This window comes from Mesoplodon mirus, assembly GCF_964341445.2.
Source record: "Mesoplodon mirus genome assembly, chromosome: 14".
In the NCBI taxonomy this organism is placed as follows: Eukaryota; Metazoa; Chordata; class Mammalia; order Artiodactyla; family Ziphiidae; genus Mesoplodon; species Mesoplodon mirus.
Genome location: NC_138990.1, coordinates 56,404,496 through 56,432,005, shown reverse-complemented (window position 1 = coordinate 56,432,005; position 27,510 = coordinate 56,404,496). Strand labels below are relative to the sequence as shown.

At 40.3% G+C, this 27,510-nt stretch overlaps 1 long non-coding RNA gene across 1 annotated transcript; it reads right to left on the bottom strand.

Annotated features, from left to right (window-relative positions):
- Positions 1–6,629: 6,629 nt before the first annotated feature.
- On the bottom strand, positions 6,630–26,720 carry LOC309815294. The gene is made up of 3 exons (XR_014295839.1): positions 26,575–26,720; positions 7,948–8,046; positions 6,630–6,733 (listed from the first exon to the last, which is right to left on the bottom strand). It is a non-coding gene; the product is annotated as an uncharacterized lncRNA (long non-coding RNA).
- Positions 26,721–27,510: the final 790 nt, after the last annotated feature.

Genomic DNA, 27,510 nt, shown 5'->3' with positions numbered 1-27,510 from the left:
CAAATAACCCACTCATGTTTTTTTTTTTGTTTTTTTTTTTTGTTTTTTTTTTTTTGCGGTACGCGGGCCTCTCACCGCTGTGGCCTCTCCCTTTGCGGAGCACAGGCTCCGGACGCGCAGGCTCAGCGGCCATGGCTCACGGGCCAAGCCGCTCTGCAGCATGTGGGATCCTCCCAGACCGGGGCCGAACCCGTGTCCCCTGCATCGGCAGGCGGACTCTCAACCACTGCGCCACCAGGGAAGCCCACCCACTCATGTTTTTAATCTTCAGTTCGAGAATCCTAACCAGGTATTATTTACAACAGCAAAAACTGAAACTGACAGATCCTAAATGCCACCTGACATTCACACTGGTGGTTAGATCGGCCTAGATTGGAAATACGTGCACACTCTCCAGCACAAGGAGAAAATGTGTAAACACCACATAGAAATGACCATATCCTGGCTCCATGCTCCCTTGTTCATCTCTAAAACCGTTGCTGTGACTCTTCACCTATTTTGCCTCTCCTCACATCACCTTCATGGCCCACTCCCCACCCTCTTCCCTACAAATAACACTCCTGTTCCCAGAGTTTGCAGTAATCTGGTTAAAGTAACTTACATTAAATTATGTATTTTTGATAGCCCTCATCTTTCCAGAATAATTTTCATTTTTAAAATAGAAGACCCAGAGTCCGTCCCATCAGGAAACTTGCACAAGCCTCTTAGACAGCCTCATCCACCAGAGGGAAGATAGCAGAAGCAAGAAGAACTACAATCCTGCAGCCTGTGGGACAAAAACCATATTCACAGAAAGACAGACAAGATGAAAAGGTAAAGGGCTATGTACCAGATGAAGGAACAAGATAAAACCCAAGAAAAACAATTAAATGAAGTGGAGATAGGCAACCTTCCAGAAAAAGAATACAGAATAATGATAGTGAAGATGATCCAGGACCTCAGAAAAAGAATGGAGGCAAAGATCGAGAAGATTCAAGAAATGTTTAACAAAGACCTAGAAGAATTAAAGAACAAGCAAACAGAGATGTACAACACAATAACTGAAATGAAAACTACACTAGAAGGAATCAATAGCAGAATAACTGAGGCAGAAGAACAGATAAGTGACCTGGAAGACAGAATGGTGGAATTCACTGCTGTGGAAGAGAATAAAGAAAAAAGAATGAAAAGAAATGAAGACAGCCTAAGAGACCTCTGGGACAACGTTAAACGCAACAACATTCGCATTATAGGGGTCCCAGAAGGAGAGGAGAGAGAGAAAGGACCTGAGAAAATATTTGAAGAGATTATAGTCGAAAACTTCCCTAACATGGGAAAGGAAATAGCCACCCAAGTCCAGGAAGCACAGAGAGTCCCATTCAGGATAAACCCAAGGAGAAACACGCTGAGGTGCATAGTAATCAAATTGGCAAAAATTAAAGACAAAGAAAAATTATTGAAAGCAGCAAGGGAAAAATGACAAATAACATACAAGGGAACTCCCATAAGGTTAACAGCTAATTTCTCAGTAGAAACTCTACAAGCCAGAAGGGAGTAGCATGATATACTTAAAGTGATGAAAGGGAAGAACCTACAACCAAGATTACTCTACCCAGCAAGGATCTCATTCAGATTAGATGGAGAAATCAAAAGCTTTACAGACAAGCAAAAGCTAAGAGAATTCAGCACCACCAAACCAGCTCTAAACAAATGCTAAAGGAACTTCTCTAAGTGGGAAACACAAGAGAAGAAAAGGACCTACAAAAACAAACCCAAAACAATTAAGAAAATGGTCATAGGAACATACATATCGATAATCACCTTAAACTTGAATGGATTAAATGCTCCAAACAAAAGACACAGGCTTGATGAATGGATACAAAAACAAGACCCATATATATGCTGTCTACAAGAGACCCACTTCAGACCTAGGGACACATACAGACTGAAAGTGACAGGATGGAAAAAGATATTACATGCAAATGGAAATCAAAAGAAAACTGGAGTAGCAATACTCATATCAGATAAAATAGACTTTAAAATAAAGAATGTTACAAGAGACAAGGAAGGACACTCCATAATGATCAAGGGATCAATCCAAGAAGAAGATATAACAATTATAAATATATATGCGCCCAACATAGGAGCACCTCAACATAAAGCAACTGCTAACAGCTATAAAAGAGGAAATCGACAGTAACACAATAATAGTGGGGGACTTTAACACCTCACTTACACCAATGGACAGATCATCCAAAATGAAAATAAATAAGGAAACAGAAGCTTTAAATGACACAATAGACCAGACAGATTTAATTGGTATTTATAGGACATTCCATCCCAAAACAGCAGTTTACACTTTCTTCTCAAGTGCGCATGGAACATTCTCCAGGATAGATCATATCTTGGGTCACAAATCAAGCCTCAGTAAATTTAAGAAAATTGAAATCATATCAAGCATCTTTTCTGACCACACGCTATGAGATTAGAAATGAATTAGAGGGGAAAAAACGTAAATAACACAAACACATGGAGGCTAAACAATACGTTACTAAATAACCAAGAGATCACTGAAGAAATCAAAGAGGAAATCAAAAAATACCTAGAGACAAATGAAAACACGACAATCCAAAACCTATGGGATGCAGGAAAAGCAGTTCTAAGAGGGAAGTTTATAGCTATACAAGCCTACATCAAGAAACAAGAAAAATCTCAAATAAACAATCTAACCTTACACCTAAAGGATCTAGAGAAAGAAGAACAAAAAACCCCCAAAATTAGCAGAAGGAAAGAAATCATAAAGATCAGAGCGGAAATAAATGAAATGGAAATAAAGAAAACAATAGCAAAGATCAATAAAACTAAAAACTAGTTCTTTGAGAAGATAAACAAAATTGATAAACCATTAGCCAGACTCATCAAGAAAAAGAGGGAGAGGACTCAAATCAATAAAATTAAAAATGAAAAAGGAGAAGTTACAACAGACACCACAGAAATAAAAAGCATCCTAAGAGACTACTACAAGCAACTCTATGCCAATAAAATGGACAACCTGGAAGAAATGGACAAATTCTTAGAAAGGTATAACCTTCCAAGACTGAACCAGGAAGAAATAGAAAATATGAACAGACCAATCACAAGTCATGATATTGAAACTGTGATTAGAAATCTTCCAACAAACAAAAGTCCAGGACCAGATGGCTTCACAGGTGGATTCTATCAAATATTTACAGAAGAGCTAACACCCATCCTTCTCAAACTCTTCCAAAAAATTGCAGAGGAAGGAACACTCCCAAACTCATTCTATGAGGCCACCATCACCCTGATACCTAAACCAGACAAAGATACTACAAAAAGAGAAAATTACAGACCAATATCACTGATGAATATAGATGCAAAAATCCTCAACAAGATACTAGCAAACAGAATCCAACGACACATTAAAAGGATCATACGCCGTGATCAAGTGGGATTTATCCCAGGGATGCAAGGATTCTTCAACATATGCAAATCAATCAATGTGATACACCATTATTAACAAATTGAAGAATAAAAACCATATGATCATCGTAATAGATGCAGAAAAAGCTTCTGACAAAATTCAACACCCATTTATGATAAAAACTCTCCAGAAAGTGGGCATAGAGGGAACCTACCTCAACATAATAAAGGCCATATATGACAAACCCACAGCAAACATCATTCTCAATGGTGAAAAACTGAAAGCATTTCCTCTAAGATCAGGAACAAGACAAGGATGTCCACTCTCACCACTATTATTCAACATAGTTTTAGAAGTCTAGCCATGGCAATCAAAGAAAAAGAAATCAAAGGAATACAAATTGGAAAAGAACAAGTAAAACTGTCACTGTTTGCAGATGACATAGATACATAGAGAATACATACATACATATATTTAGGATACATAGAGAATCCTAAAGATGCCACCAGAAAACTACTAGAGTTAATCAATGAATTTGGTAAAGTTGCTGGATACAAAATGAATGCACAGAAATCTCTTGCATTCCTATAGACTAATGATGAAAAATCTGAAAGAGAAATTAAGGAAACACTCCCATTTACCACTGCAACAAAAAGAATAAAATACCTAGGAATAAACCTACCTAGGGAGACAAAAGACCTGTATGCAGAAAACTATAAGACACTGAGGAAAGAAATTAAAGATGACACCAGCAGATGGAGAGATATACCATATTCTTGGATTGGAAGAATCAATATTGTGAAAATGACTATACTACCCAAAGCAATCTACAGATTCAATGCAATCCCTATCAAACTATCAATGGCATTTTTTACAGAACTAGAACAAAAAATCTTAAAATCTGTATAGAGACACAAAAGACCCCGAATAGCCAAAGCAGTCTTGAGGGAAAAAAACGGAGCTGGAGGAATCAGACTCCCTGACTTCAGACTACACTACAAAGCTACAGTAATCAAGACAATATGGTACTGGAACAAAAACAGAAACATAGATCAATGGAACAAGATAGAAAGCCCAGAGGTAAACCCACGCACCCACTGTCAACTAATCTATGACAAAGGAGGCAAGGATATACAATGGAGAAAAGATAGTCTCTTCAATAAGTGGCGCTGGGAAAACCGGACAGCTACATGTAAAAGAATGAAATTAGAACACTCTCTAACACCATACACAAAAATAAACTCAAAATGGATTAGAGGCCTAAATGTAAGACCGGACACTATAAAACTCTTAGAGGAAAACATAGGAAGAACACTCTTTGACATAAATCACAGCAAGATCTTTTTTGATCCACCTCTTAGAGTAATGGAAATAAAAACAAAAATAAACAAATGGGACCTAATGAAACTTAAAAGCTTTTGCACAGCAAAGGAAACCATAAACAAGACGAAAAGACAACCCTCAGAATGGGAGAAAATATTTGCAAACGAATCCACGGACAAAGGATTAATCTCCAAAATATATAAACAGCTCATGCAGGTCAATATTTAGAAAACAAACAACCCAATCCAAAAATGGGCAGAAGACCTAAATAGATATTTCTCCAAAGAAGACATACAGATGGCTAAGAAGCACATGAAAAGATGCTCAACATCACTAATTATTAGAGAAATGCAAATCAAAACTACAATGAGGTATCACCTCACACCAGTTAGAATGGGCATCATCAGAAAATCTACAAACAACAAATGCTGGACAGGGTGTGGAGAAAAGGGAACCCTCTTGCACTGTTGGTGGGAACGTAAATTGATACAGCCACTACAGAGAACAGTGTGGAGGTTCCTTAAAAAACTAAAAATAGAATTACCATATGATCCAGCAATCCCACTACTGGGAATATACCCAGAGAAAACTGTAATTCAAAAAGACACATGCACCCCAGTGTTCACTGCAGCACTATTTGCAATAGCCAGGTCATGGAAGCAACCCAAACACCCATCGACAGACGAATGGATAAAGAAGATGTGGTACTTATATACAATGGAATATTACTCAGCCATAAAAAGGCACGAAATTGGGTCATGTGTAGAGACGTGGATGGATCTAGAGACTGTCATACAGAGTGAAGTAAGTCAGAGAGAGAAAAACAAATATCGTATATTAACGCATATATGTGGAACCTAGAAAAATGGTACAGATGAACCGGTTTGCAAGGCAGAAATAGAGACACAGATGTAGAGAACAAACGTATGGACACCAAGGGGGGAAGCGGCAGTGGGGTGGGGGTGGGGGTTTGATGAATTGGGCGATTGGGATTGACATGTATACACTGATGTGTATAAAATTGATGACTAATAAGAACCTGCTGTATAAACAAATAAATAAAATAAAATGCAAAATTTTAAAAATTAATTAATTAATTAATTTAGAAAATAAAATAAATAAAATAGAAGACCCATTAACTTCACTTGATGTTTAAGGTAAAGGTTTTAGTTACATGCAGATGAGTTTTTTTATATTAGAGTGTTTTAGTAGAGACACAAGTTATTGAAAGCAAGTCAAACTACTGCAAACCAAGAGGAAATCTGTGTTTCATTCTTCTGTCTTCCTGTATACCATTTTAACAGCTTCTTCATCCACATGGCAGAATATAGCTGCCCCATGCTCTTGAGATTCCATATTGCAATTCTAGAGACAGACTGGCTACCTCTAAGTACCATTTTTAATTTACAGAGAGAAAATCTGACTGGCACAGCCTGGTTTCCTTTGCAGCCAGGGACATGGGTATGACAAAGCCTAACCATGAATACTAAGGTCCGACCTAGGGGTAGGGAATTGTATTGTATTGTATTGGTGGCTATCGTATAGGCTGACTGGACATCCTAAAAGCTATCTGCTATAAAAGGCCTTCCCGCAGAACCTCTGAATCTGTGTTTTCCAAATTTCTCTGATGGTAGAATCATCAGGCCCTTGCCTGAAGAGTCTGAATCAGTGGGCCTGGAATGTTTGTTTTTAGTGAATACATCAGGTGATCATTATCATGAGGGAAGCTTGGGAAACCTGTGGAATCAAACCAGAGGCGACTGCCTACACAGTAGGACATCTCTGACCCGTGTAGCCAAGCTCCACCATCCTGCATTCCTCAGAATGTCTTGACCTGTGATTCTCAATGAGCCTACTGTCACCTCAATCTGATCTCTTGGGAGTCTTCTATCCTGAATCATTTTCAAAGTCCCAGGAAGTAACTGTGAGGAGACTCAAAACTACCCACACTTCAACTTGAACAGGAGATAGGGGTCCATCCTTTCAATGCTGGATGTAAAGCAAGGATTAAAAAGAAAGTCAACTTCCCATACAGATTCCTCTCCCCCTCCTTAGAGATCAGGATAGTATGAAAACTCTCTTCCCTTAAGAACTCCACCTGCTTTGACATCTTTCATATTCTCACTTCACCCCTATCCCACCATTTCAGCCAACTAGGTATTCTGGTCTCAGACATTTCATCACATAGCTTGGAAGACTGATTCGCCTCTCCTAGAACATCTTCATAAAGGACAGTATAACAAACTAAAGGCTTAGCTTTACATGTTGTTTGAAGACTCAAATACTATTATCCTAATAATGCGATGCTGGTTTACCTTCAGGTTGGGGTAATCAACTAAAGGATGCTACTAGAATAAGGAACAAGCAGACATTTAATGACAACTGCCAAAATCTTTTTCCTGTGTAAAGCACAGTTGAGGTTTTCAAAAGACATATGTTGCAAAACCAGAAATACAAAAGGCCAGTGAACATGTGAAAAAATTGCTCCACCTCAGCCAGAACACAAATTAAAAGAACAATGAGCTCAATTTTTACCTATAAAATTGGCAAAGGTAAAAAAGAATGATCCCCAGTGCTGGTGAGGCTGTGGGAAGGTTTACTCCCTTGCCGGTAGGAGTCTCAACTGGGACAGCTTTTCCAGAAGGTAATTGGGGTATGTATTTCTAAAGCCTTAAAAATGGCCACACTTCTTAACATAGCAGTTTTGCCTTTTAAGAATTTATCCTAAAAAAAGAACTAAGACTGGGCACAAAGATTTATGACAAAGTTGTTCATTACAACATTGATTATATTGGCAAATACCTGGAGGAAAGAAAACCCCCCAACAGAAACTGGTTGAGCAAACCTAGGCAGAGCCATCCAATGGATATGCTGATTGTATCAGCATCACAAAAACTGAGGAGGTACAATATTATTTATAGGCAGGAAAGTATTTTTGCAAAATAGTAAAAAAAAAAAAAAAAGCTACAAGAGATATGATCTCATTTTTATTTTTTAAAAAATGTAGTAGAACATTTGGGCAGGGTTGCCTACTCTATAATCCATTGTTTGGAATTACCCCCATGCCCCTACTGAAAGGGCTAGCCTTCTTGCCTTTGTTTTAATAACAACTTGACTTTGGCTGATTAATATGAGAGATCAGTGAACAGCCTAGAATTCTCTGACTGGAGAATTAGAAATAAGAGACACAAAACCATGCTCACATGATTGCTGATGTGTGAAATGAAGGATGTTGTCCAATCAGGGCTGGGGTGGCCATTTTCATTCACCCACAAGCAGAGGAGTAGTGGAGACAGCCTTGCCTGCAGAAGGGAGAGGAAGAGAACAGAGAAACAGAACGTGTGCTTCAAGAGACTGCGATGGGTGAAAGGAGGGGTGTCACTGACTCCCTCCCCCCCACTTTTAAATAAGTCCCCTTTCCTTGAGCTATCTTGAGTCATATAAGAGTAAACCTCCAAATTTAACAGACATTATTCCTAAAAGATGGTATTTCAGATCAATTTTATGGTCTCAGTTTTGCTTTTTGGTATTTTTTTGTATTGTAACATATGAGATGAAAGGTCAGAAAGCCTGCACTCCAGCCAGGATTATGCCATTAGCTATGTGATTTGGGGAAGTCACTCCACCATCTAGATTCTGTGGGACTTCTAAGCAGGAAATCCCAGGCTTTTTGGAAAGGACAAAGCAAACCCATGGGGGTAGGACCCACAGAACTCCCTATCTGCCCATCTTGTAGATGGCTCAAAACCCAAGTGAAAAAGACTGAATCACATCCTGCCAAAGAGTGGCAGCCTAGATGTGAATCCTGGCTCTCCTACTTAGGGCATGTGGGTTTGGGCAAATTGCTTAATGATTTTATATCTCAGTTTCCTTATCTGTAAAGTGGCATTAATTCTAATACTGCCTCCTTAGAACTGCTGAAGGATTAAAAAGAGGTAAGTTGTGTAAAGTTCTTAGCCCAGTGCCTAGAACATAAAATAAGGATTAGCTGTGGTCCCCAGAGGCCCTGTTCAAGGAAAGGGTGTTCCTTTATTTCCAAGAGACACACTAGTCCCCTAGGCCTGTGCTTCTCAAACTTCAGCGCACCTAGAATCCCCCAAAGATGTTGATAACATGCAGATTTTGGGGTTGGCCCTGAGAATTTGCATTTCTAACTAGTTCTAGGTAAACCGATGCAGGTGGGTAGTGTTAACAATTCTGCCTCAGAGAACCCCTAACACATAAAAGCTTTTCATACCTGTTTCCAATATGCAAAGCACCTTCAATCAACCAGAAAGCTTTAAGAGTGGGGCCTTTTAATTACTTAGATGTTCTCATTAAATTGGAGTTAAACATCACCATGTTTTCAGTTTCAGCTCTTGGAGCAACTGTTTCTAAAATATATTATTAGTTCACTTTTTGGTTTTGGTAAGTTCAGGACATAATTTAGTCTTTCTTTGATGATTTGTGAGGCACTTCAGACCCTTGCAGCGCCTCGGGTCATTCATTTTAACTGCCTGGCTCCACAGACACAGGAGTTATGGGATAAGAAATTGGACTGAACTTGTTCAGACCCAGAGCATAGGCTGTACTCCACTGAAGGGTTTTACGTGTTTCTACTAACTCTTTGGAATGAGTGTCTTCGCTGGCCGTAAAGTGAAATGAAGGATGCTATTCTGGTTACTTGAAGGGTCCAGTTGCGCTCCAAATAGTTGAGCGATATATATATACACACCGCTACAGAATAACACTGTGCCAGGGAGGCAGCCAGGGACTCCCTGCCCTCCTATGGAGGGCGCTAAAGGACATATCCCTGGGAAGCGTTCAACCTTGAGGATGCCAGGAGCCCTTTCACCTCATCACTTATGCAAATACTCCTTTCTGCCCAGTCTTGTCTTAACAAAGAATTGGTGCAGCTTCAAAGCCGTTTCTCAAATAAATAGATTCACGACTGCTGCTACTGAACATTCAGGAAACCTGTTTTTTCTTTACTTGTGGGGGTTTTACAGAGGATTTCTGCTCCGTGGTCATTTCTCAAGCTGTTTCAAACTCACAAGATCTATTAGGGACCACATGAACCATGTCTAGCCTTGCGTGGCTATTTTTCTCAATTCAGTTCTATTTCCTTCCTTCTCCTCCCTCCCCCTCCATCCTTTCTTCTTTTCCTCTTTCTCCTCCCTCTCAGGCATCAGGCATTCTTGTTTGTTTTTTTTAAAAACATATTTATTGGAGTATAATTGCTTTACAATGGTGTGTTAGTTTCTGCTGTATAACAAAGTGAATCAGCTATACATATACATATATCCCCATATCTCCTCCCTCTTGCATCTCCCTCCCACCCTCCCTATCCCACCCCTCTAGGTGGTCACAAAGCACCGAGCTGATCTCCCTGTGCTACGTGGCTGCTTCCCACTAGCTATCTGTTTTACATTTGGTAGTGTATATATGTCCATGCCACTCTCTCACTTCGTCCCAGCTTACCCTTCCCCCTCCCCGTGTCCTCAAGTCCATTCTCTAGTAGGTCTGTGTCTTTATTCCCGTCTTACTGAGGCATGACACACTCGCAGAGAAGGCTGCACCTTCTCTCCCATCCCCGCTGTTCCCCATCTTTGCCCTCTGAGGTTTCTCTGTGAATACCAGTTCTGTTCTTGTAGGAAAACTTGGTCTCCTTTCGATATATTTAAGTCAGGTCCCATTTCTCCCAGCTATTTCTCTGACTCTGAATCTTTCCAAATGTCTGCAGGTCTCGGCACACACAGACGTTCTTACCAAAGCCTGCTGACCAATGCTCCTTCTGGAGCCTGAGATTTATCAAGTCTGACCCTCCCTTCCATTTTGGCCGTCAACAGACATGGGTGTGAGTGTCTGCTTGTACAACCCTGCAGCACCACCAATACCAACCCAAAATAAACACAAATCTAACTCCAGTAGCTTTGAAGAATCATGTAGATTAGTGCTATCCAGTAGAAATATAACATCCGTCACATTATGTTTTAAACGTTCTAATAGACACATATTTTTAAAGTAAAAAGAAACAGGTAAAATTAACGTTAATGATATACTTTAACCCAATATATTAAAAATATTATCGTTTCAACAAGTATTCAATGTAAAAAATTATCAATGCAATAGATATTTTACATTCTTTTATCTACGCTAAGTCATCAAGATCCAGTGCGTATGTTACACTCGCTGCGCATCTCAGTTCGGACCAGCCACACTTCGACGGCTCAACAGCCAAAGGTGGGTCCTGACGCCTACACTGGAAACAGCATAATGTAGATGTTTACTGTGATTTTCACGAAGCAGCAGGGTGAGAGGTTTTACAAGCATATCATAAAGGCTACATCCTTAAAATCTTTCTTAGACAACTCTCTCCACCCGACTGCTAAGAATCTCTCAGCCCGTTCACCCCCCAACTCACCCCCTCACTGCTTCGTTCTGTTCTTCCTCTTCCCTCCTCCTTCTCCACTCACCATTCCTGCCCTAGGCCCCTGACACTGAAAACGCTTCTCTGACAGCATTTCCTCCAAAACTGAGTCCTCCTGGAATTGTACTGAGTAAAATTATCTGTTTTGTTGGCTGATTCTTAAAGGTTCCCGGTTCAGCCAGCACCTGCTCACCAGTCTCCCAGGTTTCTCATGGGTGCCTGGGTGAGCACAAGCGATCCCCAGCCGGAAACAGATGAGCCACTCTTCAGATGCGTGGGGACTTCACCAAGGCAACCGAACCTGCCTGCAGTGAAAATGCTCCTGCTAACCAGCCCACGTTGCAGAGCCCTTCTCAGGACCGCTGCCAGCACTGCAGCTCTAACAGGCGAGTTACTCAGAAGAGGAAGGGTTCTGCTCTATGGCAAACGCCATTCCCTCCCTCTGACACCTAGAGTCTCGGCAACGAGCGGGTAGAGAACATGGAGGCAGAGCAACAGTCCCTGGACCCCAGTTTTGTTATATTCAGCTTGTTGTATTCAGTTTTGTTATATTGTTATATTCAGTTTTGTTATATAAGGACTACAGAATTAATCACGATCTGTTTGTACAACTTTTCTGTCAATACCAGTTATATCTACTCTGTTTCTCTAAGACTCAGTCAGATGGGCTGTCCCCCAAAGACAATGCAGGTGGAGTTACAGCTTCCGGTGGTGAGAATGGATTTGCTCACGTTCAGCCCTATCTTCCCTTAAGATTCCTTTTGAAGCTCATAATTTCAAATCATTTGGTTGGAATGAAGATGGCAAACTTTGCTCATGAAATAGATCCTCTATCTATGGAAAATAGATACACAGCATAACTAGATAAGTAGCCTTGACCTTCTTGAGACACTATTGGATCTAACTGAATGGACTCTCATTATTACCATATCCACACAAAAGATATGATTGGACCAGGCAAGATCTACCCCCAAATGACCCAAATTTTCACAGGAATCAAAATCAACTCAGACTCCCAAGGGTCATCCAGATCAAAAGAGACCTAAAGCTAGTCTAGGAACCCCCTGAAGTTTTCTAACCCAGTGCAGTACTGGCAGAAATGGGTCACCCAGGGAAAGCACGGATCTGAACAGCACTCTGTCCAGCATCTTTCACGTCACATCAAGCACTCAGAGAAAATGGGCTGAAGACTTGGCTACTCTCAATAAACCTCTTGTATCTAAACATTAATAAATATCCAGGAAATATCAATTGTTCTTTTCTTCTTTCCCCAGCTGAATCGCATCATTCTAACACTGAATGGCTTTTTAATATCTTTGACACACTCCCCCTCCTGTGTCTGCCAATATTATAATGTATTATTTGGCTGGTGATTTTTCTCATTTCTCTTCTCAACTCAGCAGCCAGAACTGCTCCTCCTGACTTGGCAGAAGTTGAGGATGTCCATTCTTGCTGACTTTTGTGCCCGTTCATTGCCAAAAACCCATAATATTTAAGGTTTTTAATTCTTCCTCTGCATTTTTTTTGAGAGGGGTTATTATTTGTGGCCAGAAAGTCAACATTTTTCATATTTACTCCACAGTTTATAAAGTACCTAACACAGGTCTCTACTTCCTTGCAATCCTCAAGAAATATGTAATTGTCAAGTGAGACAAGTTATGCAAGAATTCTATATACAATCTAATTAATTCTATATACAAACTAATTAATTAATCTAATTAATCTGTTTTGTTATTGTTATATACAGGAGCCTATTTTCCTGTGTGTGGTACACAATCATAGTTTCCTCTGAGCTAGTTCATTTACAGTACCTCTCTCTGCTGATCTGGATGAATAATAATTTCAGATAAGTTTAAGACAGCTGAGGCACAGTGGAAAAGGTGTCAATGAACTGGACTCTGCCACTAACTAGCTGTATCCTTAGAAAGTCACTTAATATCCATAAACCACATTTATCTTCATCTGTTAAAATAGGAGACTGGATTAGATCAATGGTTTCCAAGGTGCAGGTCCCCGGGGCCCTCCAAATTCATGGGATCTCCAAATGCATGTGTACACCTAGTAGGCTATAGATGAAATAAATGATATGTCTCACTCATACAGGTATAGCTATTTGTTTCAAATATATGTAATTGCTGTTCTGATTAATGAAGTTAAAATTCATGCAAATGATTATTGAACTCATAGTGGCATATTGTCATTATATACCTGCTCAATCCATGCATACTACAAGTTTAAGTCCTACTAAATGGGAATCCAAAAAACGTTGAGATTGAAAAGGGGTTCTCACACTTGAAAAGGCTTGGGAATCTCTGTGGTATAATGATCTGTAAGATCCCTTTCAGCAATAAAATTCTGTGTCTAAACATTTCTATTTTGACAGGGGGTCTTCCATGCTCTAACTCAAAGGCCAGTAAAGGAAATAGCTGAGTATGGGGTGGACTTGGAGTAAGCCTCAGCCGGCAGCATGCAAACCAGAGCTCCATCCAGCCACACTGCACTCCAACTGCAAAAGCTCTTACAGAGGAGAGGAAAATTCCAGATGGGGGCTATTACTGTCTTAGAAGATTTCTTGAGACTTTTTTTTTTTTCCTCTTCTCTGTTCCATTTAACTGTTGACTCACTTCTGGCTATACGTTTCTGGAATTGGTATCAATTATGGCAGCCAAACATGAAGCAAGAAATCTGCTCTCATTTATAGCCTTAGTGTTTTGACTTGAAACACTAGGTCTTTTCAAAATAGGCATATGCAAATACTAAGCAAATTATACCCAAACCACAAACCACTTCTTTTGGGAGCCATCTAATATTTTTTTCACCTTAATATAAGCTTTAGGATAGTCCTGATGGTAAGAATTATTCCAAGGATGTAGGACTAGATACTCATTTATGTAAGAAGCCAAGTTTAACGATTATGAAAATAAAACGATGTGAATGTCTTTTAAAGAAATAAGGAAGGGACAACTTACTTATTATGGGTTCCTTGAAGGATGGACCATGTTTTTTATCCCTCTGTGTCCCTGTATCCTAACATTTATGGTTGTTGTTATATCTGTTAAATGGTGAGTTTCCTGAATAAAACGATATGAATGTCTTTTAAAGAAATAAGGAAGGGACAACTTACTTATTATGGGTTCCTTGAAGGATGGACCATGTTTTTTATCCCTCTGTGTCCCTGTATCCTAGCATTTATGGTTGTTGTTATATCTGTTAAATGGTGAGCTTCCTGAATATAAAAATATCTTCCAATTCTAGAAGAACTGGAAGAGGATCTTGACTGCCCTTCAACTAAAAGGGACAGGATTGGAAATAATCAATCACAGCCTATGAAATTAATATGAATAATACAGAATTGAATATGTATGTGAATGCACTTTCTAAAAGCTTGGGGGGGAAAGAGGAAATGAGCCAATAGAACTACCACAGCATATCACTGTAAAGTGATAGATACCTATTTTTCCACTATCTTAAAACTGACTTCTCGGGAACGGGTTTATCACGTTATATGTGGAGTTAGCAAACTACTGAGAGAATATAAAGTGGCTAAAAATGTCAGAGGAATGACTCGAAGGGACCATTTGCTCCAATCTAAAGATGCCAGAGAGTAGTAGGCCCTAAAACTCATAGGAAAAGAATGAAGCAAAATAATTAAAAAGAGAGTTGGGTCAAGATGCTCAAGAAATAGAGTTTAGGCAAAAACAAAACAACTGACTTACAATGTTTCAAACGAGAGAAGGCAGTGGTAAGTTTGTGATATATGACTGAATGGTTAGCTTGACAACAAAGGGAAACTTCAACCAAAGAAAGAATTATTTACAAGAATAATAAAAGTGGCAATCAACATTCTTTTTAGTAAACATTATGTATCTGGAACTATTCTCATCTAATTCCATCTTCTTGGGACTTCCCTGGCAGTCCGGTGGTTAAGACTCTGCGCTTCCAATGCAGGGGGCGTGGGTTCGATCCCTGGTCAGGGAACTAAGATCCCACATGCCATGTGGTGTGGCCGAAAAAAACAATGGTAATTCCATCTTCTCAATTCTGCCATTAGGTATGTGCAATGTGATCCCGTTTTACAGACGAGGTTGGAAAAGTTTGTCCCAGATGACTCAACCAGAAAGTGGCAGGGTCAGGATTCGAAAATAGGACTCTCTGAGATGATGGGTGTTCAACATCACTCCCATTAGGGATCCTAATGGAAACTAAAGGAGCAAGAGAAGAAGCACCTTTGTGAAAATTTCAAGATCAGCTTCTACTAAATCCATGAGAAAAGCCTAGCTAGCTGCACATGGAAGAAAGATGAAATGGTCCACTTCATAAAACAAGGGGACTGAGTATCATATTAAAAGAAAGAAAAGGGAGGCATTAGTAGCAGGGGCCACTAACATTGCAACACACTGTTTACAAGATTTTTGCAAAAATTCTGCTTCAGTTGTTGACAAGAACAGCCAAAGGCATGATTTATACAATCTGGCAATCTGCCATGGAGAGGCGGGAAAGAGCTGACAGTTGGTGAACTTAAGAGAAGTCACAAAGAGGGGGTGTAATAGAAAATTACTAGATTTTGAACAGGGAAAAGGCTTTTTGCTCAGACAACACAAATCATATAAACACAAACTAGACAATAATACAAAGCAGTATAATATCAAAGAGTATGGGAAATATTACCTGTGATATGGACTATAAGAAATATAGGAAATCAGATATTGGGCTAGATACCATTTATGCATTTTATTATTTTTTAAAGATAATCCTAAAAGAAAAAAAAACACAAAAAGAAAAGATAATCCTAGATCCTAGTTTGAAAAGTATTTTTAATTAGAATTCAATTAAACAAACAAAAACCAATGAGGTTTCACTGAGTAACAAAGAAAGTACTAGACTGGAAGTCCAGAGATTTAATACAACATTTTAAAACAAATACCTTGGTATTGCTAAGTTTAATTTCCTCCCTGGTAAATGGGGTATAATAATAATACAAGGCTCAGAGGATCTTTGTGAACATTAAATGCAACAATGTTTGTGAAAATTGCCAGTGCTGTGCAATCTTCATCATCGTGATTATAATTCCTGCTCTGATCCTACTTAGCTGTATGACCTTAACAACTAGAAAATGGAACTGGAAATGAGGAGGTGAGATGAGATTATCCCTTTAAACTCTCCCATTCTCTGCTAATATAAATCACTGCTTCCCTTCAAAATTACATAAATATATTTTGCAATAGATAAGCAATTAAAATGTGTAAGAACCCAGCACCTCCATACCCAGTGGGTAGAGAAAATGCGAAATTAAACTGACAAGGAGAGAGGCAAAGCTGCCCGTCTCATCCCATATACTGTGTGTGGCGTGCAGATCGGTCAGTTGTAAGAAAACACTGGTGAAATTTAAAGGCAGTGGAGTGAAATTTTGAAAAGAAATATCCATATACAGGCAGAGCCCCCATCACATCCCATTCAAAGGATACAGGTCAATGATAGCAGAATAATACAGCAATGCTTCTTCTCCATTTATTTGGTAAGCTCCTACTGATTCTACAAAGCTGGATACAAATGTCTGTCACCTCCCAATTTGCTCCCAGAGCACTGTGTATATCATAGGCTTAACAGTCCTTTGTAGTTGGTTGTTTTGTACATCTATCTACCCACTAGATTGCTAGGTCCTTAAGAATTAGAATAGCATCTTATTCAATTTTATAGCCTAGCCAACCACAGAGTCTGCCATATAAAAGTTGCTCAATAATGCTGGTTTGAGAATTGAATTAATTAAGTAAATGCTGAAAACACAAAGTACATGATAGAAACTGGCTCTTAAGTCAACAGAAAAGACTTTCAACTTTAAATGGCATCTGACACAGTCTCTTTAAAATTTCCCTTAAAATAACCATGAATCAGAAGGGAGGGAGGGAATTAAAAACTAACATTTTCATTAACCATGATGGAACTGTGCTGAAGAGTGCAGTTGGTAAATCCTTGTGTTATGCTGCCTTAATAGAAAGACTACCCATCTGAAAAAAAGGTACAAAGTCCATTCAATTCTCCCAAATGGTCTGGCTCCCTGGAATAAGAATGCAAGACCTGTCCCAACCCAGAAACTGGATAGCTGACCTTTACTGACTAGCTGCTGCTTTTGGAGGCTGTCAGAATATTGTTATTTCCCACCATCCCCATCTTATAAACATCCAACCTATGAATTAGAGGCAAAAGAAACCAAAGCAAGTGGAATAGAAATTATAATCAAAGACACAGTTGAAAAAAAATCACAAATTGGAAAAAGCCTCAATTATGCAGGTGTAAGGAGCCCATAATGTTTCAGAGGGAAAATATATATAAAGAAAAAACTCTCCAAGCATCCAGACAGGAATAATGAATTGCATAATAAAGGGAGGGAAGTCAGGCTGATCACAAACTTCTCCTTCGTATTATTATTATTATTATTATTATTTTGGCTGTGCCACATGGCTTGCAGGATCTTAGTTCCCCAACCAGGGATGGAACCCCCGCCCCGGCATTGGAAGCTCAGAATCCTAACCACTGGACCACGAGGAATTCCACTCTTTTGTATTATTAAATGTTAGAAGGAAATTAAGCAGAGTGTATAGAATTTTGAGGGGCAAAAGTTGTAATTCAAGATTTTTATACCCAGTTTTTATGACTCTTTTATGACTCTTTTAGTTGCAACCGAGAGGAAACCCAGTTCTAACTAGCTTAAGGGGAAATAAATGAATATATTGTTTCACAAAACTTCCAAGGTAACTTTAGGTACAGCTAAACTCAAGGGCTCAAATATTGTCATTGCCCCTCTCTCTCTTCCTCCCTGCCATCAACCCCGCCAACTCTTGCTTCATCCTTTCTCTGCTTTTCTCTCTATATTGGCCTCATTCTCTCCCACTGTTATGTACATTCTTTCCCTATCCCAGGAGGTGTGGCCAAGGAAACAATTCCATACCCACATTGTTTTAGCTCATGATTCAAATGGATGACAGACTCCCTGCATCTGTGAGATTTTCAATCTCATGAAAATACTTTGGTTGCTCGTATTCAGACCATGTCTAATCACCATGGATGAGAAGTTGGTCCATTATTGGTCAGGCCTGAGTCACACACTGGTCCTGCAGCCAGCGCATACACTGTGATTAACAGTCTCACAAGAACCTAATGAGATGGGAGGGAGACAGTTCCTTCATAGAAATAAAGAGTGGGTAGACAATAAGAGCAAATATCAACTACATTTCCCCCATGCCTACTTAACACAAACTCAAACAATTTCAAAAGTCCCTCCACCTAATGTTTGTCCAACTAATGTATAACTAAAGTCACACTTACTCCAAAGAGAGACAACACAGAATCACAACCAGTTACTACCCCATCTTCATGCCCAGGATCTCTGGGTGATGTACACATCTCTGATATCCATATATGGTTTCTCCTGATTCAATAACCTGCAATATATATTTTAAAAATTACATTCAAGAAACAACTGGGGGCTTCCCTGGTGGCGCAGTGGTTGAGAGTCCGCCTGCCAATGCAGGGGATACGGGTTCGTGCCCCGGTCCGGGAAGATCCCACATGCCGTGGAGCGGCTGGGCCCGTGAGCCATGGCTGCTGAGCCTGCGCGTCCAGAGCCTGTGCTCCGCAACGGGAGAGACCACAACAGTGAGAGGCCTGTGTACAGCAAAAAAAAAAAAAAAAGAAACAACTGGAAGTTTGAACACTGACTGGATATTTAATAATAATAATGCATCATTGTTAATTTTTTGGGTGTTATTGTATTACGGGTTTTTAAAAATAATACTTACGACTTATTAACAGATGTAATGATACGATGTGTAGGGTTTGCTTCAAAATAATCTAGTGAGTGGAGATATGCATGAAACCAGATTGACTATAAGTTCACAATTGTTGAGGTTGGATACATCAGGGTTCATTATTCTATTGATATTTATAGTGGTTGTTTGAAATTTTTCACTATAAAGGTACAATAATAATAGTTATAATAAAAAAAAATAACCTGCAGTTTAAATGATCAATGTAATGATCCCTTACAGCTCCCTTACACAGTAGAGGAGGAAAAATAGCATATCTTCCAATAAAACTCCATTCAGGGGACTTTCCTGGTGGTCCAGTGGTTAAGACTCCATGCTTCCACTGCAGGGGGCGCAGTTCAATCCCTGGTCCGGGAACTAAGATTCCACATGCCTCGCGGTGCGGCCAAAAAAATTAAAAAACAAAAACTCCATTCAGAAAGGGTTCCATGATGTATGCCACAGTATGTACCAGACCCTACAGAATAACACAGCAAGAATTTACATCTTGACAGTGAAACCAGTCTGACAACCCCAGGCTTCTCCCTGTGCACAGATCGCCCACATTCATTATTCTTCAAGGCTGTGCCTAAAATGAATGTAGGAAAAAATCCTTCTGGAGGTCCTGCCCCTTAACATCTCTCTTGCATTTGGTGTTATTACAAGGACCTGGGGATTGCCTTAGAAATCCAACAATCCCAAGTGCTTTCCGGTTGATATTTCTCGGGAAGTTCAATACTTTTAAACCCCTAGTCATCTACTGATTGGGTCTACTTCTGTAGGTGAAAATCCGAAATCTTGTCTTGTCCTTGATTATAGACCAGACTCTTGTGCATACCTGTTTCTTAGCAGCAGAGTCCTAAATGACTCAGGCTGAGGTATTGAGGCAGAACTGATCAGTGCTGTGCCCAGCCTGAACCGGTTGGTTGGCTGTTTACTAGGAAATGAATTGTTACCTTCCCCACCAGCCAGTGCTCAGCAGGATAGTTTGGGGAGGGGCTTAAAGGATCAGGTTTCCGGATCTCTCAAATTCCTCCTGAGTCCCAATCACAACCCCTCTCCATCTCACACCTCCCAACCTCTGCCAACACTAACTTCAGCTTGGGTCAGGGATTATGGCTTTTGTAGTTCCATGAGGTGCATGATTATCTGATCCCCAGCAGTCTTAGATAACTGCCCACATCCAAATGGAGGAAAGGCACCTCTTAACGAAGTTATATACTATTTCCTTCCTGCTTTCACAGGGACCAATTTATACTGAAGCTTTTTCTTTTCTTGAAAGACATGCAAGAAGCAGGCAACATCCTGAAATCTTGACAATTCCTCTAAAGCTCCAGTCTCAGCAGGCACATGGTCTGAGTCCAAAGAAAGAAGAGGTCACCCTTTAACCATATGTTTTGGAACAGCATAACAAAGATGGACGATTTTCTTGCCCTTGGTATGGGGGTCCTCTCCATCCTGTGATACACTTAGACTCAACCAAATCTTTACTGTAGAGTTTATTCCTAGCAATGGCCTTTTCCTAATAGCAATTCTATACTTACTTTTTTTTAGTTGTAAAGGACAGAAAACCAACTCAAACTATCTTAAGAAAAACAAAGGAAATTTATTGGCTTGTCTGACTGGAAAGTCCAAGAGTAAGACTTCCAGCACAGCTGATCAAAGATCTCAAACAATTCAGCTAGCCCCACTCTCATTGTCTCATTCTCTTCCCTCCAGCACTCGCGTTCTCTCTCTCTCCATCTCAGGACTCACGTTCTCTCTCTCTCCATCTCTAAGATCTGTGTGTTTCATTTTGCTTATGTTGGCCTCATTCTCTCTTGCCACAGATGAACTCTGTTCACATGGCAGAGAAGATGGCCCCTCGCAGCCCAGCTCTACATCCATACAGCTCACAAGCCATGCATGTAATTTAATTCAAAGGCCCTGACTGGCCCTATTTGGATTATATCCCCACCCCTTGTATAAGTCATTAAGGACAGGTTATCACAGGTAACCAGGTCTAGGTACATACCGACTCTGAAGTGATAATTATACCAAAAATACATGGGTTGAGGGAGTAAACGTTCCTCAATTGAAAACAAAACAAAACAAAAACGACAACAACAAAAGACAAACAGGAAAAGCTGAGCAGAAAAGCACAACAGATGTTCCACTACTCCAACTTACTTGTCTTCTATGCCTGAAGGCATTCCCAACATTCCCAAGATTCATGGGGTCAGAAAATACATTACCCATTTATCTTTTCTGATAAATGTACTTGAAGAAGAAATTCCAGCTAACCAAAATTAAGACACTAAGACAGGAGATGTCCACATACTAAAAAGTACCAATGTACTTCCTTTCCTCAGTTTGACTCTAGACTTGGGAATTAAGTTTTATTTGTGCTTTCAGGTAGATGTTGCCATACTGGGCTGAGACTTCGTCCCTCTTTTTTGTTTTCAACTTAGCTTCTGCTTTGGCTCCTTTCCCAATTCCAAGAAATCTGATTCTCAAGTCACATCCTTCATCTAACATTTCAGACAGCACCTTTTATTGGATTTAACCAGTTAAACAACACAGTTGGTACATAACTACTAGCATGGATAACATCCAAAATACTGACAACACCAAATGCTGAAGGATGTAAGACAACAAGAATTCATTGCTGATGAGAATGCAAAATGGTACAGCCACTTTGGGAGACAATTTGGCAGTTTCTTACAAAGTTAAACATAGTCTCACCATATGATGCAACAATCACACTCCTAGGTATTTACGCCAATGAGTTGAAAACGTATGTCCTACAAAAACCTGCACATAAATGTTTACAGAAGCTTTATTCATAATTGCCAAAACTCGGAAGCACCCAAGATGTCCTTCAGTCAGTGAGTGGATAAATGGTGGTACATCCATACAATGAAATATTATACAGTAATAATAAGAAATGAGCTATGAAGCCATGAAAAGACATAGAAGAAACTTACATGCCTATTGCTAAGTGAAAGAAGACACATCATAGTGTATGATTCCAACTATATGACATTCTGGAAAAGGCAAATCTACAGAGATGGTGAGAAGATCAGTGGTTTCCAGCAGTTTGGGTTGGGGGGAAGGAGGGAAGAATAGATGGAACACAGGGAATTTTTAGGCTAGTGGAACTCTTCTATATGCTACTGTTATTGTGGACACATGACATTATGCATTTGTCAAAACCCACAGAACTAGATAGCGCAAAGAGTGAACCCTAATTTAAACTATGGACTTTGGTTAATAGTAATATATCAACACTGGTTCATCAATTGTAATAAATACACCATATCAATGCAAGATATTAATAGTAGGGGAAACCGAGGGGTGTATATGGAAACTCCCTGTACTTTTTGCTCACTTTCTTTGTAAACCTAAAACTGCTCTAAAAAATAAAGTCTACTCATTTAAAAAAAGAAAAATACAAATAGAAGCATCTTTTGGTGCCAGAAATAAGGAAGTGCTCAGAAATGTGTGTATGTGAAAAGGACATAGGATCCAATCTAAAAGAGCTCCCAGTAGCCAAAGCTGGATCAACTTCATAACAAAATAAATAATGACAGCATGCGGCTGTATATAATCCTAATAATAAAATAAATATCCACAAGTCCATACTGAAATAAATAAAAAAGATACAACTCTTCCTTATGGAAGATGAATTCCAATTAAGAAATATGGGGGACTTCCCTGGTGGCACAGTGGTTAAGAATCTGCCTGCCAATGCAGGGGATAGGGGTTCGAGCCCTGGTCTGGTAAGATCCCACATGCCGCGGAACAACTCAGTCTGTGTGCCACAACTACTGAGCCTGCGCTCTAGAGCCCACGAGCCACATCTACTGAAACCGGCGCACCTAAAGCCCGTGCTCCGCAACAAGAGAAGCCACCACAATGAGAAGCCCGCGCACCGCAACAAAGACTAGCCCCTGCTCGCCGCAGCTAGAGAAAGCCCGTGCACAGCAATGAAGACCCAACGCAGCTAAAAATAAATAAACAAACAAACAAATAAATAAAATAATTTAAAAAAAAGAAATATGGAAGGAATGAGGGGAATAGAAAATAGGCATTAGAACACTACCGTGTTAACTGTTGCAGGCAAGATCTACTGATGAATGCTCAAACTAATGAGTGAAAGCTTGAAGAGAAACAGGCTATTTGCATAGTCTCAAAATATTGTCCTTGGGCTTCCCTGGTGGCACAGTGGTTGAGAGTCTGCTTGCCGATGCAGGGGACACAGGTTCGTGCCCCGGTCCAGGAAGATCCCACATGCCGCAGAGTGGCTGGACCCATGAGCCATGGCCGCTGAGCCTGCGCGTCCGGAGCCTATGCTCCGCAACGGGAGAGGCCACAACAGTGAGAGGCCCACGTACCGCAAAAAAAAAAAAAAATATATATATATATATAGTCCAAAAATTACTTATTAATTACAATAGGAAAAGAGTAACGGTATAATAAAGTAAAGCAGACATCACCTTACCCAAGTGATCAAGGTTAACATCACTAGTAATAAAACATATTGAATCATGTATCCACCAATACGATGCACTGAGAAGGGTACATGACCCCTAAAGTATCCTTCCCAAAACGCAAAATTGCAAGCTCACCGTGAAAAAACACCAGGCAAAACCAAATTGAGCAACATTCTACAAAATATCTGATCAGACTCTTCAAAAATATCAAAGTCATGGAAGACAAAGAAAGCCATGTTCACATTGAATAATTTGAGGGGACTTTAAACAGGGGTAATTTAAGGTGTCAGCAGAGTGTAGGGGAATAACAAAGGATGGTCACAGTGGCCAGCACCGGGCTTGAGCAGGCAAAGGGAGGACGTAGTCAGTGGCGCCTGGATAGAAAGCTTGCGGAGAGGCCATCCGACAGGACCTGTGACTTTCAGTCAAGGACACAGCCATCCTGATGTGACTCCCCCAGGGAGGGATCTAGAGGAACAAATTCCCCAAACTCACTCTCCCGGCTCCCTCCAGTCTCCTGGCAGCGCTCCACAAGGAGCAAAACCCAACCTGGAGCCACAGGTAAGGACTGTTGATGTGGTCCATACAACACCTGTCTGCTGGGTCAATGCACAGGGTGGAGAAGGCAGAGCATGGACCTGGAGGGCCAAATGGAAGCCGCTCAGCACAGAGCTTGCCCTCACAAAGCACACATTCTTGTGGAGAAAGACAAACAACATAGTAACAGCAAACATTCAGTGAATGCTGACCACGTGCCAGATGCACTCTGAGCACTTTACGTGTTATAACTCACTTACCCCTCACAATAGCTAATGAACTCAAATTAACTAATGAGGAAACTGAGGCACAGAGAGGTTAGAAACCTTGTGCAGAGTTCATATGTGCATGAGTTGGTATCAACTATTATAATTTGAAAAAAGACAAAGCCACACCTAAACTCTTAAGTAAATCACAGCAAAATGTTTTTGGAAACTATAAACTAGCATTTGGGGAGGATGGAAAATGAGGGCAAAATGAATATTATGGGTAAAAGACAGAGGGGTTTTTTTTAAGTTGTAAGATAAACCACTAAGACTAATAGTCCTGGGGATCAATTGAAATATAGTTGCCAATGGATGTGTAAAAAAAAAAAAGTCAAAAAAAAAAAAAAGTCAGAAGAGCTGGATCAAAAAGGAAAACACATTATAGAAAAAGAAAAGAGAGAAACAGGGGTGGGGAAAGTAATAGGAGCATATTCTGTTAAACAAAATTAATATGCAATTATAACTATTTAAATATTCATACTATGCAAATGTTTTTTGCAAATGAGATTATAGACTTGCTTGCAAACAGTAATCGTGCTAAATAAATGTAAGGTGCTATTATTTAAAACAACAACAACAATAACTAGTGGATAATATTGGCAGCAGTCCCTACCGAAAGCTCAATCTTCCAGGAAGATACTATCTATAAAGAAATATGCAGGGCTCACAGCATCCCCACAGCTAGAAGGGGCTTAGAAATGAGAAACATTTCTTTTTGAGTTCTCCCTTGAATTGAAATTGACTGGCTTCCTGGACAGTAACATGGTGAGTTTCAGGAAGGAGGTTCAGAGGACAGAAGCCTCCGGGCTTATGATTGCCCCCCAAAGTTTCTCTGTGGGACCAGGACAAACTTAAACAGTTCAAGTAAACGGCCCTCCAGCTCTGGTACTTGTAACTGTAAACATGTCTGTGCCGCCCCCGTCCACTCAAGCCCCTCCTCCCCTTCATCCACAGAGCTGACGAAGCACAAGGAAGCTGAAGTCGCTGCGTGTTTAGATCAGTTCTGCAGGACACAGCAAAATCCGAAATGGATTGTGACCTGCTGATAATCTTTCACAGCGAACCAAGTGATCATTGATTAAAAATAGCTTTAAACATGTATTGCACATCTATTTCAGGCCTCGTTTTATTTGGAATGCAAATACTGCTGGAAGCCAGAGCTACACGAGCAGCAGCTGGAAAGCTACTCAGACATTCTAGCCAATTCTTGTCAAGCCCAGTTGGTGAAATGAATGCCATTCTGCGGTCTCAGTGAAGGAGAGATTGTTAATTATGCCCCACTGCCCAGTGGTTTCTATTATGGACACATCTGAAATGAGAGGCTCATTTGAAATTCCCAATTTCACTGCTTCCCGGAGCCTAAACCAAGTTTAAAAGCTTGATTTGTGAGGATGAGAGGGTAGTGCATACAAACTGCCTCGCCCACAGACTCCAGGTAGGGCTCTAATGAAAGTCTGTCCTAGTTTCAAAGGCTCTTTCATGCCCCGGGTGCTCATATTTTCATCGGTATTTCTTACCAGTTCCTAAAATGCAGTGTTTGGGCAGCCTTCTCAGTAAATAATAAATAAAACACACACGCCCATCCCTACACCTCAAGGCTAAGGAGTTTAGTTTCCACGGCGCCCTCAACCACCGCAGGCTGTGATATTTTCATCTCTCTGAAAGGAAGGCAGGCTGGGACCTTGTCTGTTTCGACAGAAAACCTTTCAAGAAATGTGTATGCCCTGCATCAAAAGACACGGCTGTTTTTTCTGAGGAAAACTCCTCTCCAAATGATCGCTGACTCCTGTTTTGGCAGCGGGAAGGGTGGAGTGGAGACTGCACTGTGGGCGTTGCCATCTTTGAGAAGGGAATGAAAACAGATCATCAGCCAAACCCAGGGTGGCTATTCGAATCCTACTGGGCTTTACTTTGAGCCAACCAGCCACTTTCTATTTCACTTAGACCTCAAGTAACACAGGTCCCTGACCTCCCTATGCTCGTCTATTCCATCTTCCCATGAGACCACCGGTGTTCACAGAGCGGAGATCGTCATCTGACCAGGCAGCAGCCCAGCATGGAGACGTAGGACCAGGCTCACGTTGGTGAGTCAGGTGTCCTACATGATGCAATATTGCTACCGAGCAAGGGCTGGCTGCCCCAGGCGCAGAAGCCAATACTACGGCATTAGCTTTTGAGAAAAAGAAGAGCTTTGTTGTGAGATCGACCGCAAGGAAACTGGAGACAAAGTTCTCAATCTGTCTCTCCATCCAGGCTTCAGGGCAAAATTTAAGGAGTTAGGGGAATTTCAAACTTGGAAGCTGATTGGCTAGTCTTGAATTAGTCCATATAAGCTACTTACGGTGCAGGAGGCCAGATTTTCCTTATTGAAGGACTTCTTGCTTCGTAAAGGGCTCCGGTGGCAACACTTCTATTCTTCGAGTTCTGTGGACTGAAGATCCTTGGTTCTGGGGTCATCCTGGAGAGGTGGGTTCGCGTCTTACACATGCACAGTGCTGCCTCTGTAAAGTAACTCAAGGTTTGATTAATCAACCTAGTTACAGAGGCAAAACCAGTTTAAGCTGGTGCTGTTTCAATTTGATTAATCAACGCTCTGTTTAAGGAGGCAAAACTAGCTGAAGCTGATCAATGTTTTACGTGCTGTTTCAATATCAGAATTGCTGGCAAGCTATGTTCTCTTACCCCACCCTCCCTTAAACTGCCTGATGACTAAGATTCATTTTATTCCTTTATGCCAAACCTTTCAAGCCTTCATCCTTAAAAAAAAAAAAAAAGTATAAATGTTCTTAGGAGGAGATAATCATGTTTTATCATTCATTTACCCCTGGTGGCTAAGTTTCCAAATTTTTTCTGACAGCAGGAATTCTGATGGGGGAAGAAAAGTTAGACTGGAGAGGGTGAGAAGGGGCTGTCCCTAAAGGAAAACACATGATTAAGGACATGAAAGTAAACTCCGCTGGAGAACCTTATTCATAATTTGGCCTGGAACTGACCTTGCTTAGTCCAACCTAATTTGCACCAACTACTTGGATGATGGATCAACTTTATAGAAATTAGTCTTTGATAAGACTGAGGAAAATCAATCAGCTGAAGAACTTGAAAATTATAGAGAGCAATATACAGGCTTAATTTTAAAAGTGTTTCTGAGCTGCCTAACAATGTATCAATTAATGGGAGAAATTGTGCCATTCCTTCCCCAGGAAATATTTAAACAGTCTCAGTTGTTTCTGACAATGGTGCTCGACAGGGCTTTTTGGCCTTAGGCAGGTGTGGAACT